The sequence below is a fragment of the Eptesicus fuscus genome, chromosome 20 (genome assembly GCF_027574615.1).
Source record: "Eptesicus fuscus isolate TK198812 chromosome 20, DD_ASM_mEF_20220401, whole genome shotgun sequence".
Lineage (NCBI taxonomy): Eukaryota > Metazoa > Chordata > Mammalia > Chiroptera > Vespertilionidae > Eptesicus > Eptesicus fuscus.
The window spans coordinates 32,984,905-32,990,904 of NC_072492.1; the positions used below are offsets into that span (position 1 = coordinate 32,984,905).

The 6,000-nt window shown below is 45.6% G+C and overlaps 1 protein-coding gene across 1 annotated transcript in view; it reads right to left on the bottom strand.

Annotated features, from left to right (window-relative positions):
- The window catches only part of PECAM1 (platelet and endothelial cell adhesion molecule 1), a 58,608-nt gene extending 56,830 nt beyond the window's left edge, over positions 1–1,778 (bottom strand). Inside the window, exon 1 of the mRNA XM_054708792.1 lies at positions 1,369–1,778. The gene's annotated coding sequence lies outside the window, so the exon portion shown is untranslated. The remainder of the gene's footprint in view (positions 1–1,368) is intronic.
- Between the last annotated feature and the right edge of the window lie 4,222 nt (positions 1,779–6,000).

Here is a 6,000-nt window from a genome sequence, read left to right on the forward strand (position 1 = left end):
AAGTACAGGCAGTTTCCAGCTTACCCTCAGGTTTCAATTCATAGTTTATTTATTTTTCTTTTCGTGTGTTTTTTTATTAATGAGGTGCATTATCTTTTTTAAAAATATATTTTTTATTGATTTCAGAGAGGAAGGGAAAGGGAGAGAGAAACATCAGTGATCAGAGAGAATCATTGATCAGCTGCCTCCTGCATGCTCCCTTACTAGGGATTGAGCCTGCAACCCAGGCATGTGCCCTGACTGGGAATTGAACCATGACCTCCTGATTCATAGGTTGACACTCAACCACTGAGCCACACTGGCCAGGCCAGAGTTTGTTTTTAAACAGGTTGTTGAGCAAATGCTAAGTGTACTCAACAACAATCTAGGAAACACTGATGAAGTTCTCTGGTCAGCCCCCCTCAAACTATTTACCTGCAATGAAGTTGAAATTGACTGTGAGCAATGTGCAATCTAATGAACAAACTGAACTAACAAGCAAAACAGAGACAGACTCATAGATGGAGAGCAGGCTGACAGCTTAGAGTGGGGTGGGGGCTGTTGGAGGAATAAAGGGATTGAGAAAAAAAGAGAGAAAGAACTCATGGACATGGACAACAGTGTGGTGATTGTGGCGGGTACGGGGTGGGTAGAGGTGAAGGAGGGTATAGGGGAGATAAATGGTAATGGAAAAAATAAAGAGGGGGAAAGGGTAAAAGGGGACAAATATATGGTGATGGAAGATGATTTGACTTTGGGTGGTGGGAACACAATGCAATATACAGATCATGTATCATAGAAATGTACACTTGAAACCTATATGATCCTATTAACAAATGTCACTCCAATACATTTAATTTTTAAAAGTCCCCCCAAAAGGCATTTACTGTGAGCAGCCTGAGCCCAAATTCTCTTCAATGTCTGAGTTCTAAACCCCTTTATTCCCAGAGGCAGGTGGGACTTGGCAGCTGCCCATGTGCCGGGATCACATTAAGTTCAATGTCTATAACTTAAAATCATGTTTAATAGAGCCTCGTCCCCTTTTTCATGGGACTTACCAACAGGAACGGTGTCCCCATCCCTCACATCACCCATCAGTGCCTGGAGACTCCCACCTCTATGAGTACCCGAGCCTCACCTGAATGCCCAGAAGGTAGCAGCCATTTATCCAACTGGTTTTCTTAAGCCTCAAGCTTTGGGCTTTAGGTATCCATCCTTCCCTGAATATTTTAATATTAGGGAAGAGCAGCAGAAAACACAGAAAGTGAGAGACAGAATGTTGGCTGACAGCTGCTGTTCCCATCATCCCTCTAGGGTTTGCCCACTTCCGCACATAGGCTCTGGAATTTACAGAGAATAATGCCTTAAAATACTTAAAACACAACTCACCGGATTGGTTCTCAGCCTAGTGAGTGATTAGTTTTGTCCATGTCCAACTGGCTTTCGCGGGGCCAGCAGAAGTGTGTGACCTTTCTTATCATGATGAGCTGTCACCTCGGTTTGAAAAGGAAATCTGGCCGGAGATGCTGAGAAGGAAGCAGGGGCTGGGGCCGCGAGGGCACGTTCTTCTCTGCTCTCAGCCGATGCCTCTGTTTTCTGCTTTGAAAGGAAACAATGGCTCTTACCTAAGAGGCTTCTCCTTCCAGCTTTTTGGACCAAGCCAGTAGGTGCTATTCCTGGAATCCGGGGGATGAAGGTGTGTGGAGCAAACTTGCCTCTTCAACTATCCAGCCGGAAGCCCAGAAAATGTCCTGAGCTGAAGAAAACAGGGATGGGGGTAGGGAATTGCAAAACCATAGATCACAGGGGCCTCCATACTCATCCTCTACAAAAGTCCAACAGGAAAAAAACAAAACAGAAAAACGGCCAAGAGATTATTTATTAGGTATGTAAAAACTTTATGTGTGTCTAAGCATGCCCTACAATCTTTTCCTAGTGAGTCATGGCTCACAGTGTGCAGAACTTCAATAAAGTCTTCGTCGAAAACAATTATGGAGAGTGCCCAGGCCTCTGTGGCTGGAGTTTACAGAAATGTAGAGACTGGGGAGTGTGGGCCAGGCCTGACAAGGGCTGCCTGTGAGGGTTGTGCCCAGGAGGGATCAGGCCAGGAACTCAAGACTAGATGAGGCCTGGGGTATGAAGGAGGGGGGCCAGGAGAAGGGGTGTTCAGCGGGATGGGGGCTTAGCAGCCAGTAGCTGGTGCTGACCAGAGCAGAACTCTTACAGGTTTTGGTAGAGGACACTTGCAGCTACCAGGCCGGGAAGCAGAGATGACAAGAAACCAGCAAGGATTTTCTAACAATATGTCAGGACAAGTTAACTAGCTTTCAACTGTTGTCAGGGTTACTAGGTTGTTAAAACAGTCAAATACTGCAGATACAGGGTTTCTGGATTTCAGAAAGACATATACCCAGGCCTGTCCTGGGCTCTTCACGGAGGAGTGTGTGGCACCTGTCATTTGTGGGACAATTATAGCAAAAGAGTTCTTTTTAAAAATATATATTTTAATTGATTTCAGAGAGGAAGAGAGAGGTAGAGAGATAGAAACATCAATGATGACAGAGAATCATAGATCGGCTGCCTCCTACACGACCCACACTGGGGATCGAGCCCCCAACCTGGTCATGTGCTCTGACTGGGAATCGAACCATGACCTCCTGGTTCATAGGTCAACGCTCAACCACTGAGCCACACCAACCGGGCCCAAAAGAGTTTTGATCAGGGTTCCTTCAAAGGAGCTCTCTAGCGGAGTGCCACATGATTCTGTCTTCTTCCCTCTCTTGGTTGACACTTTTAGCTGAAAACACAATGATTGAATCACTAATGATACAGCACTGAGAGGGGTAGGGAAGAGGCCAAATGATAGAATCACAGTCAAAAGGAAGCAATGGGCCAAATGGTGATAGATAGATAGATATAGATAGATAGATGATAGATAGATAGATATTGAGTGGCCAGATTATTATGATCTCTGAATGCATAATAATCTGGCCACTCAGTGTATATCCTATATAATAAAAAGCTAATATGCAAACTGTCCCCTCGACCAGGAGTTCGACCAGCAGGCAGGCCAGCCAACCGCCCATGTCCTCTCCCCCTGGCCAGGCTGGCTGGACCCCACCCATAACGAATTCATTCATGCACCCGGCCTCTAATCTGGCCACCCAGTGTGTGTGTGTGTGTGTGTGTGTGTGTGTGTGTGTGTGTGTGTGTATGAAAATCAAGTTCCTAATCTTAGTTCCTCAACACTGACCTACAGATACAGGATGAGGGAGATGCCACTTAACAGTAGAATGCGTGGGAAACTGGTGAGTTTGAAAGGGTGTGGCCATCAAAGTTGGCAGCATCAAAGGAAGTAAAGAGTTCAGAAGAGGGGAGTAGACAGTGCCACTGCATTTTGTCATACATGTTTGATTCTGGGGGCAGAGAGGGTGTGACACCCCAAGGCAGGTGGACCAGAGATGAAAATGCTGAAGCAGGGACCTTCAAACCATATCCTAAGAGGAGTATTTGAAGGAAGTGGGAATGTTAAGATTTGGGGGCAATGTGATAATTATCTTTAAATAATTACATTGTCTTTTTAAAAAAACATGTTTTTATTTATTTCACAGAGAGGAAGGGAGAGGGAGAGAGAGATAGAAACATCAATGAAAGAGAAACATCAATCAGCTGCCTCCTGCACGCCCCCTACTGGGGATAGAGCCCACAGGCATGTGTCCTGACCAGGAGGAATCAAAACAGCACCTCATGGTTCATAGGACGATGCTCAACCAACTGAGCCACAGTTGTTTTTATGTGAAAGAGGAATTAGACAGTTTTTCTACTTTTGGGAGAAATGACAAGGAGGTATACAGGGTGACCCAAAAATGTATACACACTTTAACAGCGGATAGCTCAATTTTGAAAATGAAATGTATTTTAATAAATACCGCCTTTATAATTATTCAAAGTGTGTGTATACATTTTTGGGGAGACACCCTATATTTTAGTTAGAACTTTGCAACACAGCAGGTGAGGCAAAGTTCTGAGAAGGTTTTTAAAGGCTGCCGAGGGAGAGGGAGCTGTTTCCAGAAACATCTGTGGCGTCTCCTTTGAGCCAATGTTGGCAAGAGGCGAGTGGACATGCCAGTTCCTGAGGATGCCAGCAGCCACACAGGCCACTCCTTCTCTCTCTGGGGGAAACCTGTGGCCACCGAACCTCTCTTCACCTTATTGATGAAGCTACCATGGAGGCAAATCTTAGTCAAAACCAAAGCCATGAGTCAGAGAAGTGTTCCTGGGGATGAAGTGATTGCCAGGGTTGAAGACAAAAGAAAAGGAAAAGGGACAATTGTCATTAGTCATTGCAGAGGTGGTTAGTGGCACCTGTTGCTGGTGGGCTGGGATCACAGTTCTGGCTTGATGCTGAGAAGGGCCGTGACCTTGTTTGTGGAGCTCATGAAGGCCCAACCAGACGGCATTTCCCTTCGTGGAAACCTGAGCACATCCACTGACCAACCGAACAGCAAGTGTGACAGGGACCAAAAAAACGAGAAGGAGAACAAAACGCGGCCCAAGTGCTCACAGTCTTCATCCCCGGGGACTCAAGGGCAGAAGAATGACACACGCCACGGATGGGACACAGAACTGAGGAAGGAAGGAGCCCATCTGGGCGTGAGGGTGACAGAGTGAGACGTACTGGCTGACGTTGGGAGGGACAGCGGGAACTTGATTTTCTCTGGGAAGCGTGTTACAATTCTTCCCTCGCAGGCCCACTCAAGTGGCCCCTTCAGACCACCTTCCTCGGAGGGCTGTGTTATTCTCAGTGGGGTTGCTGCTGAAATGTATGGAGCATTCAGTGTTTCCCATGTGGATGGAGCATTCGGTGTTTTCCAGTGTCTCGTTGGATCCTAGGAACCACATGTATCCTCATTGTACAGCAGAGAAACAAGACCCTCAGAGAGGTTAGTACACTTGCCCAGGGCCCCACAGCTAGTTTCAGAGGTCAAGTGCATTGGAGCCCTGGCTGCCTGATTCTAGCGCGGAGCCCTTAAGTTTTTGCACAGTGTCTCTAGAAGAAAAATGTTTTGAATGCCCACAATAGGAAAATCTTTGGCTCAGAACAATGACTGACAGGGTCAAAATCTGAAAAAGTTGAAGTACACAGAATATGAAGTATTTATTCACCAAGGTTATTCTAGGACGTCATCCTTCAATTTGTTCTATACAACTGTCTTAATGTTTCCTGTTTCTTTACAGCTTCATTACCTGATTAAACACAATTAGAATCACTAGATACATCCAAATATGAAAGGCAGCCAACCTGGGGCATGAGAATATGCACAGGAAGCGGTGCTTCTAGCAGAACTGAGATTTGTGTGAGTTAGGACCAAGCCAGGAATCTGTATAAGCATTTCTAATATTGAGGATGTGAGAACACATACAGGTCTCCAAATGAATCCCTCACGAACCTCAAGGATCTGCTTTAATTAGAGCTGTTTTAAAAATGGACCAGTTCCCCAAATAAATTTAAAAAACAAAACAAAACAAAAAATGTTTCACACAAAAATCTGGATCTGAATGTTGACACGGCTTTATTTGCCCTTCCAGCTTTCTTGGAAAACTGGAAGCAGCCCAGATGTCCTCCAATGGCTGAATGGTTTAGCACACCGCGGTTCACCCATGCCATGGAATATTCCATGCTATGGAATATTCCTCAGCAATAAAAAGGAAGGAGCACCAGATGCATGTAATATCTTGGGTGAAACTCCAGGGAAATATTCTTGCTGAGCAAAAAAGCCAACCCCCCAAATATGATTCTATTTACAACACATTTTTGAAATAACATTTTAGACATGGAGGACAGATTAGCAGTTTCCAGAGGTTGGGGAGGAGGACAAGGAAGGAAGTGGGTATGGCTATAAAAGGACAAAGGAGGGCCCTGGCCAGGTAGCTCAGCTGGTTAGAGCATCATCCTGATACACCAAGGTTGCAGGTTTGATACCTGGTCAGGACAGGTATCTGATCCAGGCACTGGCCTCT